The sequence below is a fragment of the Octopus sinensis genome, linkage group LG3 (assembly GCF_006345805.1).
Source record: "Octopus sinensis linkage group LG3, ASM634580v1, whole genome shotgun sequence".
Taxonomy (NCBI): Eukaryota; Metazoa; Mollusca; class Cephalopoda; order Octopoda; family Octopodidae; genus Octopus; species Octopus sinensis.
Window position 1 is genome coordinate 34632638 of NC_042999.1, and position 13603 is coordinate 34646240.

The following is a 13603-nucleotide window of genomic DNA, read 5'->3' on the forward strand; positions in this document are numbered from 1 at the left end:
CTTCGATTTATTCTCATTTTTACTTTCATCCCTTATCTTAATTCTTATAATTTTTATAATTTTTATACTTCATTTCTAACCTTTACATTGTATTTCTTATTGTATACTGTATTTCTTACTTTTATTTCTAATTTTTACCCTTACCCTAATTCTTACCCCTAACGTATCGCTTTATATCTCTATATATGTCTATTGTTTTTGCTTATCCCTTATTTACTTACCTATGGATCCACTTTATGATTATACGAGCGTCCGTGTACGTATGTATACGTATACATATATGTACATATGTACGAGTAAACATCTACGTCTGGATGTACATACCCCGTATTTCTTTTTTTACATGTTTTATTATATTCATATGTTTACACCTATTTGTATACATCTTTTAATATCTTATAGCTATACCCATATGCGCGTATGTCTCTGTGTGTGTATGTAAGTGTATATGTGCACGCACATATGGACACACAGCCGTGTGTGCGTGCACGTGTAGACGTGAGTGCGTGATTCTTGACATACGTTCTTATATACATCCTTTAATATCTTATATCTAAACCTGGAAGCGTGGGCATATGCGTATGTGTATGTATGGATGGGCGCACGTATGTACATATGGGTGTGTACACGTATAATGTCCGTGTATACATGCGGATATTCTGTTGTATGTATGTATATGTACGCGCGTGCGTTGTGGGTGTGTGTGTGTTTATGTACATGTTTACACGTGAGTGCGTGTGTATGCTTATAGGCTTGGAGGCGTATATGTACGCGTGTATATGGGTGTATGTATCCATGATGGTATGTATGTACTAGATGACAATTAATTCAAAGAACCAGATTAAACGCTCAACAGCTCTGATTTACAACACATTAGGTCCCCAGACGACGACACTGTTGATTTATTGACACCCAAAACTTCTACAACTAAATTATCAATCTCCTGACCACCATGTTTGGTCCGTAACCTCTATACATCCCTTATCTTTATATTTTTTTACATTTTTATCATGTTTATTCCTATTTTTATTTTTTTACTTTTACTTTTATTTCTATTTCTATTTTTACTTTATAACCGTATGCCTTTACATTTATTTATATTTCTTTATATTTCTTTTATTCTTTATACCCCCTTTACATTCCTTATATCCCTTTATATCTTTATACTCTACATTTTTATATTTTTCTATACTTACACTTTTTATACATTTTTTATCCCTCGTCCTAATTCTCGCCCCTCCATCTCCACGTCTATATATGCATTTATTTTTTTACATTACTTCAACATCCAATTTCCTCATTCTACATTGAGAGAAGAAAGAGATGGACGCTTCAATTCTATGCTGATGCCGCATTATGTCGTACGCGAATGAGAGGATTTGCATCCCCAACCAAGAATTTTTGATGTAACACATGTCCTTGTGGAAGCTGTTGTGCGCGGCTGAAGAAGGCCACAGACATACATTATGCATTGTTATAAATCTGTCTAATAAAGGCCCGAAACATATGTACCGCTGAATCCTTCGCATCATGTTTTTATTTTGATCAATATATATATACATATATATATTACATATACATATATACATATATATATATAATATATATATATATATATATATATATATATAATATATATATATATTATATACCGGAGTAAAAGCATAAATGTGAAACAAGGTGGAAAAAAGAGTACTCAAATACCAGGGGTAGAGTAATATGCTTTATATAAAAGCAGCAGAAATTCAACAAAACCTGTTACTACGAGTAACAGGTTTTGTTGCATTTCTGCTGCTTTTAAATAAAGTATATATATATATATGTATGTATGTATATATATATATGTATGTATGTGTGTTTAGATAGAGTGATAGATGAATAGGTGGACGGACGGAGGTGTTTATAAAGATATATGTGCCTATGCGTTCATTATTATCATCATCTTCATCATTATTATTATTATTATTATTATTATTATTATTATTATTACTATCATTATTATGTTCATATACAGTCAACAGTTTAGACTGTTGGAAAGGAAAAGAATCCTAACATTGGGCTACGACAAATAGCCTTAGATGCCAGGAACCATCCTACTGGGTTACTGCAAGTAACCTTAGATACCCCCCCCCGCTAAGTATCCTCTCTGTCCCGAATAACAATGTTTTCTGCAGTGCCGGAGAGAATACTTTGTACAGTATATTTACTTTCGTGTCCTTTATAAAATCATAATTATCTACAAGTATGGTAGTTAAAATTCAAGGCACCATACATGATACTCCCGGATGTTTAACACGAGCTCTTACACATACATTTTTCACACAAGAGTATCACCTATATTTTGTGATGCAGGCGCTTCTTCCGATATGCTCCGATGATAGTTATACTTGTATTAATCGAATATGGTATGTGCATTAGATGTTATTTCATATTGATCCATATCGACCTTAATTTTCATAATTCTGTAATCAATCTTGTGTATTGTTGATTAATAATTGAAAACTGAGAAACTAGTGGCCCCTCTTAGGCGTTGGTATATGGTTATGCATAGTTTATGCGAAGCAAGAACTTATGTCTAGTAAATCTAGTAATAAGTTCTTTGATTGCAGAAAGCTTCTACGTGCCTGTCAATTATTATAAGGAACCTGGGCAGTAAATGGTTACTTCAAAATATTTTCATTACCTTAACTCATTAACCTACAGAACCAAATTTCCTTCTTCAATATTTGGGTTTTCAAACAAAAATATTCTATAATCAATATTGGAAATGTGAATATGATGCTTCTGTTCAATTAAACTGTATACGTAATCGATAATCCTGATATATGCATGTGTCTTACACTGTAAGTATACATTAGGAATTGATTGAAACACTATATGCTGTTCAAAATCTTTGTAGGTGAGGGTGATCTCGTCAGGTCGTGTACAAAAGTGTTCGACGATAAGAATATGTTGGTATAAGCATTACATAATAAAGAAATATTATATTTCTTCTGTGCATGTTAAATGAGAAAATATTGAACCTTGCAGTAAGAGAAAATAGTTGAATAGATGCGAAGTAATACAAATGCATCTGCACGTTCACACACAAATGCACTTATATACGACATGCAACTTCAAAAGTAACTCATACGTTTTACCGTTCACTACACAAAACTGTCACTGTAACCAGGCCGATTGTTAAATAGTAGTTTGGACTAAAAGAAAGCCCGTTCAAATTGCGGTACTGGTGGAAGCACTCCGTCGGTTACGATGAAGAGAGTTCCGGTTGATCCGAATCAACGGAACAGCCTGCTCGTGAAATTAACGTGTAAGTGGCTGAGCACTCCACAGACACGTGTACCCTTAACGTAGTTCTCGGGGATATTCAGCGTGACACAGAGAGTGACAAGGCCGGCCCTTTGAAATACAGGTACAACAGAAACAGGAAGTAAGAGTGAGAGAAAGTTGTGGTGAAAGAGTACAGCAGGGGTCACCACCATCCCCTGCCGGAGCCTCGTGGAGCTTTAGGTGTTTTCGCTCAATAAACACTCACAACGCCCGGTCTGGGAATCGAAACCGCGATCCTATGACCGCAAGTCCGCTGCCCTAACCACTGGGCCATTGAGCCTCCCAAATTGCGGTACAACCAACAGAACTCTGGTCAGACCAGCACACATGACTATCAAAATACATTGAGAAATGAAAGATAATTTCAGAAGTCGTTACCTAATGGAAAATAATAGCATACGAAAAATCCTACAATCAACGCATTAATTTTTTTTCAATTTATGTATAAGAGATACAACATTTGCACATCAATGAGATATGGTTTATGAATAACAATAGATTAAATAAATGAAGAAGCATATATTGTCTTTCCACTCTGAAAGGAAGTAGATTTCACAATTAATCAATAGTATACAGCTTGTTTTATCTTTAGAAATATTAGATGACCTTCTAATACAACATGGTATACATCAAAAACATCATTTAATACGCCACATGAATTGAAGCTGCCAATGAAAAAAAAAGGATTTATAGTGTTTGAATTCCCGCAAAAACAAATTCCCCGTTTTTTTTCCAGTCACAACTGTTGCATAAATATATTGTACATATATTACTGAAAATCTTCCAATATTTTGCAAATAAAATCACGCCTATGCGTGAGTGTGAGTGTCTGTGTGTGAGTGTAAATGTGTGTGTGTGTGTGTGTGTGTATGTTTGCGTGTATAACTATGTATATAGACATACATATATACATGTATATACACGCATATATAACGGTTTGGTGAATATTTAAATGCATAAATATATCGGCCACATATGAGGTCTACAGGTTCTCAGTACAGCAGACACTTGGTAGTGTTCAAAAGATTCCATCTTAGACTATTTGAACTTCTCTGCATTTCGATCTGAAATGTAAGGTCTTTTCTACCCTGATGACGGAAGCTCGTCTCACCCAATGTCAGTTGCCTCCACAAGGCCATATATTTTGATGAACTAAATCTACCAACATGATTGTGGATCGCCGCACCCCAAGAATTAGCTGTTGAAATTATAACACCTTTCTTCCAACCTCTTTATTTTCTCTGCCGTTTGGACTCTGTGTAAGTTGGACCTATTAATATAAATATCTATGTATTTATACGTAAACATTCATTATCTGAAAGTTTCTACATGTCACTCTCTCTCGTTTTGCATGTATACATATATACGTACGAGCGAAATGCCCCCCGTCCAATGGACGGTGCTGCGTTGTCAAACATTTAAACCAAATTTTCTCAAAGCAACTTGTCCGACCTTCCCATAGGCTTCTCCTTTGAGAAACACTGATTTAACCTAAATTTGAGACACCAGCAAAAGAAGAAATAAAGATAGACTTTTTCTATTCCAAAGAAAAACGATTTTATTCACACAGATATGCAACCGAAGAGTTTAAAGTACCAGTAAGTACATCGAAACAGCTGATGTACTTGCGCGCACAAATGCACTTTCCCACGGCTTTATCGATCGCATTCTCACTTGTAATCGATTTTTGTAATGTTTCCAAGACTTATACACGCCCTGATACCGTCGATATCTATATATCAAATTTGAGCGCAATCGGATGGAGGATTCCCGAGATACTAGAAGACGCACACACAAAGACATAACGGATTTTATATAATATTCTAGCAGTATTGCCCGGCGTTGCTCGGGTTTGTAAGGGAAATAACTATATAAGCATTTTTAGAGAGTTATAGCCAAAAAATAGCAAAGAATGCATTAAAAACGGAAAAAATATGATGGTAAATTTTTTTTTAAATCGTTGACTCATCGTAAACATTTTTAGAGAGTTACTTCCCTTATATAATAGCGAAAAAATGCATTAAAATGGAAAAAAAACGATGGTAAATTTTTTTTTAATCGTAGACTCATGTAGACGCTTTCTTAGCCATTTCTGTTTTGGTGTCTTCAAGCCATGAAGTCGTTGTTCTAAAAGAACGCTGGTCTCCTTGACAACGCATTACGACGTTGATTTCCTTACACTCCCTTCCCCACAGGTGCAGGTGTGAGCGTGGACGCCAACTCCGCCGCCATCGACACACGAAAAATTATGCATTAAAATGGAATAAAAAATGATGTTAAATTATTTTTAAATCGTAGACTCATCGTAGACGCGCGCTAATACTCAGACGGGCTCGATATGAATCACGACTATAAGCTACCCGAATTTGGTTAAACTGCACCGCAAAATGTGGGAGTAGTTAGGAATCTAAATCGAAGGGGACAGACACTCACAAACTACAGTTTATATATATAGATATACATAGCGCAGTAGTGGTGAGATGTGACAGCAAAGAAAAGCATACATTCACTCTCTGCATGCAATTAGACTCGGAAAGTTCGCGAGGAACCCATTGACCCAATTTGCTGACTTTTCCGATAGCACACAGGTCTCAATGAATGGTGAATGACCAAATCCAAGCTTCTCTGCTAGTTCCTCAACAGTTACGATGAGATTTTGTTCCACCAGGGTTTTCAGGATGTCCTTGTCGAGTTCTACAGATCTTTCAGGATGAGGCTCGTCTTCTAGGCTGTAGTTTATGGCTCGGAATTTCTGGAACCACCATTGACACTGCCTTACGCTATTGTCCAATCCCCATATACTGCATTAATATTTCTTGTACTTTCCGTTGCGTTGTTGTCTTTATTGAACTCATAAAGCAAAATATGCCAAATATGCTCGTTTGTTACTTCCAACATAGCTTTGAAAAAAATAGCTGTTAAAATCGAAATGCACTCTTCAAAACTTGCACTATGAATAAGGATTTTGTATGTGATGTAATTAATATATTTGATATATTTAACGTGTCTAATTTGATTATTCGCATAATTTCCTCTATACATATCTATATGAATATATATATTTATGTATAGAAGCAATTATGTGGATAAAGAAATTTGAGAAGGAAGCGTATACAAAACGATAAAGAAAAGATAAAGAATTTAAAGGAATTATCGCCTAACAGTTTAAATTATAAGGGTGAAGATATATCTATTTCTTTACTACCCACAAGGGGCTAACCACAGAGGGGACAAACAAGGACATACAAATGTATTAAGTCGGTTATATCAACCCCAGTCCGTAACTGGTACTTAATTTATCGACCCCGAAAGGATGAAAGGCAAAGTCGACCTCGGCGGAATTTGAACTCAGAACGTAACTGCAGACGAAATACGGAATTTTCGAGTTCTTCAAAACACGTCTAAATAGATTTTACAGAATTTGTAAATTCCGCCAATACCTGATCAACTTGTTGATATTTTAGTAACGGTCTCAGGAATATAACTCTTACATTTTTTACTTTTTACATTTTACTTATTCGTTTCTGTTTTTCGTTTTCTGTTTATTTCTTTTTTATTTTCACGTTTTCTATATGCTTTTTTCTCAACTATTCACGTTTCTTCTTTTAAATTTTTTTTTGCTCGTTCTAATATGTGGTTTCAGCATGATGGATATATTTGCGGAATTTCTCGACATTAAACTATTAGCAACACATAAAACGTGTATTATGCCTATTAAATATCTATCACTCACCAGGTGGAGTAGACTTTTTTGTTGATCCTCACTATCAAGAACAGCACGTCATATATATACGTATATATATATATATATATATATATATATATATATATATTATATATATATATATATATATATATATAATAATATATATTATATATATATATATATATATATATAGATATATATATACACTATATATATATATATATACACACATATATATATACACACAATATATATATATGTATATGTGTGTGTATGTGTATATATATATATATATATATATATATATATTATATATATACGCGAGAAAGAAGCAACAAGAATTCTTGTTGCTTCTTTCTCGCTTATAATCACCCCACATTACTGTATTGTTAAATCAGTATAGTTTTTTGTGGGCATATAAGTTAGGTACCATATTCAAGTAAATTTTTTAAATTAACTTGAATCTTATTGCTCTTTGTATATATATATATATATATATATATATATTATATATATATATATGTGTGTGTTTGTATATGTATATATATATATATATATATATATATGCAATATATAAGTAAGGGCAAAAGAAAAAAATTCCTAATGCCAAAATATGCCGAAAACAGACACCACATCAACAACCATGTGATTCATCACTACAAGCACGTGTCTGTTTACAGCATATTTTGGCATTAGAAAATTTTTCTTTTGCTCTTACTTATAAATTGTTTATGAATTAAAACGTTAAAGTTATCTTTTAATATGCTGGCCATTGATATATTGGATGTTAGTATATATATATTGGATTGATATATTGGATGTTAGTATATATATATATATATGGCTCAGTGGTTAGAGCGTCGAGCTTACGATCGTGAGGTTGTGAGCTCGAATCCCGGACCGGGCTGCGTGTTGTGTTCTTGAGCAAAGCACTTTATTTCACGTTGCCTCCAGTTCACCCAGCTGTAGAATGAGTTGCGACGTCACTGGTGCCAAGCTGTATCGACTTTGTCTTTCCCTTGGATAACACTGGTGCCGTGGAGAGGGGAGGCTGGTATGCATGGGCGACTGCTGGTCTTCCATAAACAACCTTGCCCGGACTTGTGTCTAGGAGGGTAACTTTCTAGGTGCAATCCCATGGTCATTCATGACCGAAGGGGGTCTCCTTCTTCTATATATATATATATATATATATATATATATATATATATACATACATATATATATATAAAGAAAATATATATATATATATATAATATATATATATATATATATATATATATATATATATATATAATATATATATATAGATATAGTGTGTGTGTGTGATGTGTGTATGTATATATACAGGGTGCAAAATTGAAGTAGCACTGACGTATCATTTTAACAGATATATTCACCCAATTATATAAAAATATAAAGTTCGGTGGCCAGATGTTAGGGGTGATGTTGTCGCAGAAATCGTCTGACAGCCATGTGTGGCATGGTGACGATTCCTCTTGCTAGACATAGGGTCTTCCAAAAGCCACTCTCTTGACCCAAGGAAGCACTACCGCTTCCAGTCACTTGGTGTAAACCTCCCTCACGGGGCCGAGACTGTGTGGGAAGATGAGTGGAGGCATAATGTCGCCATCACTAGTGATCACTCCAAACACCATTATGTCTCTACGTTTGACTTTTATTACTCTCGGTACATGCTTTAAAGACACGGCAAGCCAACGGATGTTTTGTGTGTTCACCATGTGATCCTGGCAGAAATTTCTCACGTCTGAGAAAAAAAAAACAAACATATTATGCCGGAAGGGAAGCTTGAGTTTGTTCACAAGTTTCGTAAGCGCTGTCCTTGATGACGTGGGATAAAAATTGGCCATTTCTCATCTTGTATGAGGAGTACCGAATGTCTTCATGCACTACTTGCCTGATAAGAAACTGATACACTCACATGCCCCTGGTGATGGAGCTGATTGAGTTGGGGGTATCGTTGTGAATCATGGTCTGGATCTCACCCAAAAATTTAGGCGTTCTTTTGTTATAAGGACGATCGAAGTAAAATTTCCGAGCTGCTATACCTTCGTAATCGCTATTATTTCCTCTGCACAGTCCTCTGATGGACACCAAAACACTCTGAAATATTTGAGCTTCTGGCGCGAATGCCAAGAGTTACAGTATGTTACTTTCCAATTTCTGTCGGCATAAATTGCGTCATATATATATATGACGTAAAAGTTGAAAAAGTCTCAATGACTGAAACCGGTACTGAAATGTTTCTATTAAAATTATTTTAGCATTTTCTATATTGACTTTTTTCCATATATATATATATATGTGTATATGTATATATATATATAGGGAGAATTCACAAAAGGAAAACAAAAGACAGGCAGCGTAGACATCAGACAGATGTATCAGCTCGGGAAGTGAAAGCCTTTAACGTTTCGAGCCCCTACGCTCTTCCACAGAAAGGAACACAGAAAGAAACAAGGAGAGAAAATAAAGAATGGGTAGTGGCTACACACACGCGCACACACACACACACACACACACACACACAACACACACACACACGCGCGTACACATACAAACATATGTGTAGGAGTCTCTGTGTGCATGTATGTACGTATTTGTGTATATTTAGAATACATTTATAAAAGTACATCGATATTTTTTCCATTACTTTCAATAAAATTTAGTCATTGCGGTTTGTCGATATGTTTTGGTAGTTATTTGATTATCATTTAGATCGAAGGTTAGTCAAGATTAAATCTTTCACCGAAATTTCTCCAATCTTTTTGGGAGTACATAATTATATTGAAGAATATATACGCGAATGCTATCAAAAAATAACTTTACATGTTCCACATACCTGGGCAGTCAATTTCATACGTTAAAAGTTTGTTGTTCGAAAGTATCTTGCAACAAGTACCATATCGTATGTGAAAATATTCAGTGAATAAGGTCTTTCCTGGCTTTGCTGGTGAAACTTTATAAGGTAAGTATATACTTTGTAAGAAGAGCAATTTTACACACAAAACACGCTCAAATACATACACGTACGCTCATATATATGTGTGCGTGTGTGTGTGTGTGTGTGTGTGTGTGTGTGTGTGTGTGTGTTTGGCTATGAGATGCGTGTCTGCCAGCGTTGTACCAAAATTGCTTTCAGCTAACCAAAAAGAGATTAGAGTTTCAGTTGTACAGATCTCCTTGAATATGTCGTTAACGATGAAAATTTTTTGAAAACTTTGTGTAGGCCTCAAGCAGATATCACCAAACGTTTAGCAAACTTTAATATATAGTACATATATTTGTAATTATTGACTAATTTTGGTATATTTCCACTGATGAATGCAAAGGATTTTATTACCAACCAGAAATTGTCGATCTAAGATTAAACATTTTGCTAATTTCTTTGTCCATGTATTTTTGCATTTGTGCTACATGAATACATGATGTCGTTTCAGAGTCGGTTTTGACGTCTATTTCTGGTATAATGATACCTTTTCAGTACCCTTAATCATATCTATCTATCTATCTCTATCTATCTATCTATCTATCTATCTATCTATCTATCTATCTATCTCTCTCTCTCTCTCTCTCTCTCTTTCTCTCTCTCTCTCTCTATATATATATATATATATATATATATATATATATAGGCGCAGGAGTGGATGTGTGGTAAGTGGTTTGTTTACCAACCACATGGTTCCGGGCTCAGTCCCACTGCGTGGCACCTTGGGTAAGTGTCTTCTTCTATAGCCTCGAGCCGACCGAAGCCTTGTGAGTGGATTTGGTAGACGGAAACTGAAATAAGCCTGTCGTATATATGTATAGATATATATATATATATATATATATAATATATATATATATATATATATATATATATATATATATATATGATATAATTATGTGTGTGTGTGTGTGTGTGGTGGTGTATGTGTGGTGTGTTGTGTGTCGTGTTTGTCCCACTAGCATTGCTTGACAACCGATGCTGGTGTGTTTATGTCCCCGTCACTCAACGGTTCGGCAAAGGGGACCGATAGATTAAGTACTGGGCTTACAAAGAATAAATCCCGGGGTCGAGCTGCTCGATTAAAGGCGGTGCTCCAGCATGGCCGCAGTCAAATGACTGAAACAAGTAAAAGAGAGTATATATATATATATACATATATATATATATATATATATATATATATATGATATATATATATTATATATATATATATGGGTGTGTGTGTGATTGTGTATAGAAGAATATATTAATAAAAGGAATTCCAACCCTGTCTGATTTTCACGTCTATATATATATATATATATATATATATATATATATATATATATATATATATATATATATATATATATATGGGTGTGTGTGATTGTGTATAGAAGAATATATTAATAAAAGGAATTCCAACCCTGTCTGATTTTCACGTTTTATTTACAATCTTATAATGATATATTATAAGATAAATATTATAATAGTATAAAATAAAATAGTAGAATGTTAAATGTTCATTCTGATTGAACTAGTACTTTCATGCATTAAACTCTGTAATCTTCGGGTTCATGTAGTAGTGGTGACAGTCATGCTTCACAATTTTTGACTGTAGCAAGATGATTGATTCTGTGCTTTGGGTAAAAGAAAACACAAGAGGATCAGTTAATTACGATTTTATTCACCCTCTCAGATTCACAAAGTTTTTGCAGCGGTCCTCCAGTTTTGCTGAGCCCAGTAAAATAATTCGGAAGCTTGGGATTCCAGCCACCCTTTCGCGGTACCCGTAAAGCTACGAATTTTTCAGCAACCCCTCGTTTATCTATATGAACTACATCTGACAACGTTATAAGTCACATTCTCCGACAACACAATAAAAGGTCGAGAGTGTATACTGTATTATGTGTTATCCTGATATCTTTCTGGCTGAAAATAAGCATGGTCGCTTCTTATCAATGTTATAGAAACATTTCAAACATAAATAACATCGTGCGAAAACCCCGTCAAGATAAAGCTATTTGAAAAGACTTAACTCCCATACCTTATTTCTGAAAATTGCGCTTAATTATTTTATGCTAGACATGTTGGATATCGCCACACCTTCAATGCAATTCTTTGATCTTGGTGTATTCGGACATACACTAAGGACTAGAATCTTTCTTTGGTATGCGAAGTGATTCACCCACCCTCATCAGCAATGAATTATAAAAATGTAGCCCGGATCTAAACAACTAGTCGCTCAGATATCAACCATCGCCTGAGGAATTTACGTCATGATATGATACTGAGGTTACAGTGGTTTGCTCCGAATTTCAGCGCGAACAAGCAAATGAATAAACGAAGTGCATAACAGTCATATTCGTTCTTCAAACACTGACATGGGTATATAAGCAAGTCGTGTAGACCCACTATTATAACAGATTTGCAAAACACTTCCGAAACGAAACAATAGTTTCGTTAGGGAAGTTCAAAGAATACCTAGTTGTAGTAATCTCTCATGTTGGTATGAACATAATGAGAAAACTTTTGTTAAAACGATTACATCATCTCATTGATGATTAAGCTAATAACATATTTTGCTCATAGGTTATAATACATACAGTTGAGATATAACTCGCCATTCTAACAAGTTTTTAAGAATCATGTTTCTATTTAAAAACATAAATGTACTGCTCCAGCTTGGCTCTCATTGTGTTGGTTCAAACGAACTGAGGAATCAATTGACAAGCTATCTTTGAATATATATCAAATTTAGACAGTTATAATGAATAATAAATTTTTATTAAATATTTTTCTATTTTAGCTTTGGATTAACATAGCAATCAATAACAACATTTAATTATTTCAGTACCTCAATTAATCATAGCGCTTAAAATATAAATTTACCAAGTGAAACTCTTTTCTTCAGAATTATAAATATATCTGAAATGTCTGAGATAGAACAATTATAGTGGAAATGCAGTTTACTTTATTATTTTTTTTACTTTATGAGCTGGAATAAACTTTATACATATACACATAGTATCCGGAAAGTTGCTATAGCACGGAGCTGAACATGAGAGTACAGCTGCTTGGCACAAACTGATCTTGAACGCTGATCTAGCTCATGTCCGCTGTTTGATGCAATGCGTGGAAGGAAGGTGTGTAGCGAGTGATCGTCGCATTGAACATGACAGAGAAGGTTGAGTAGAGAATCTGCATCAAATTTTGTAAAACGTTTGGTGATATCTGCTCAGAAGCCGACACGAAGTTTTTAAAAAGGTTCCATCGTTCACGACATAATCAAAGAGATCTGTGCAAGTGAAACCCTAGTGTCGCTTTGGTCAGCAGACGGCAATTTTGATACAAGGTGGGCAGACACGGGTCTCATATTCAAATCTTCAGTGATAATGAACTGCAATGAATCGTAACAAATCTGCACATCCTCTGATATCTCACGAATGGTGAATCGACGATCAGACGCTAAACACCTTTCTTGCAGGCACTGCTGTAAACAGCGGAAGTGAGCTAGTAAGCTAAAACCAAATTCATATACACAGTAGAGGTCAAGATCAATCTGTGCCACGCAG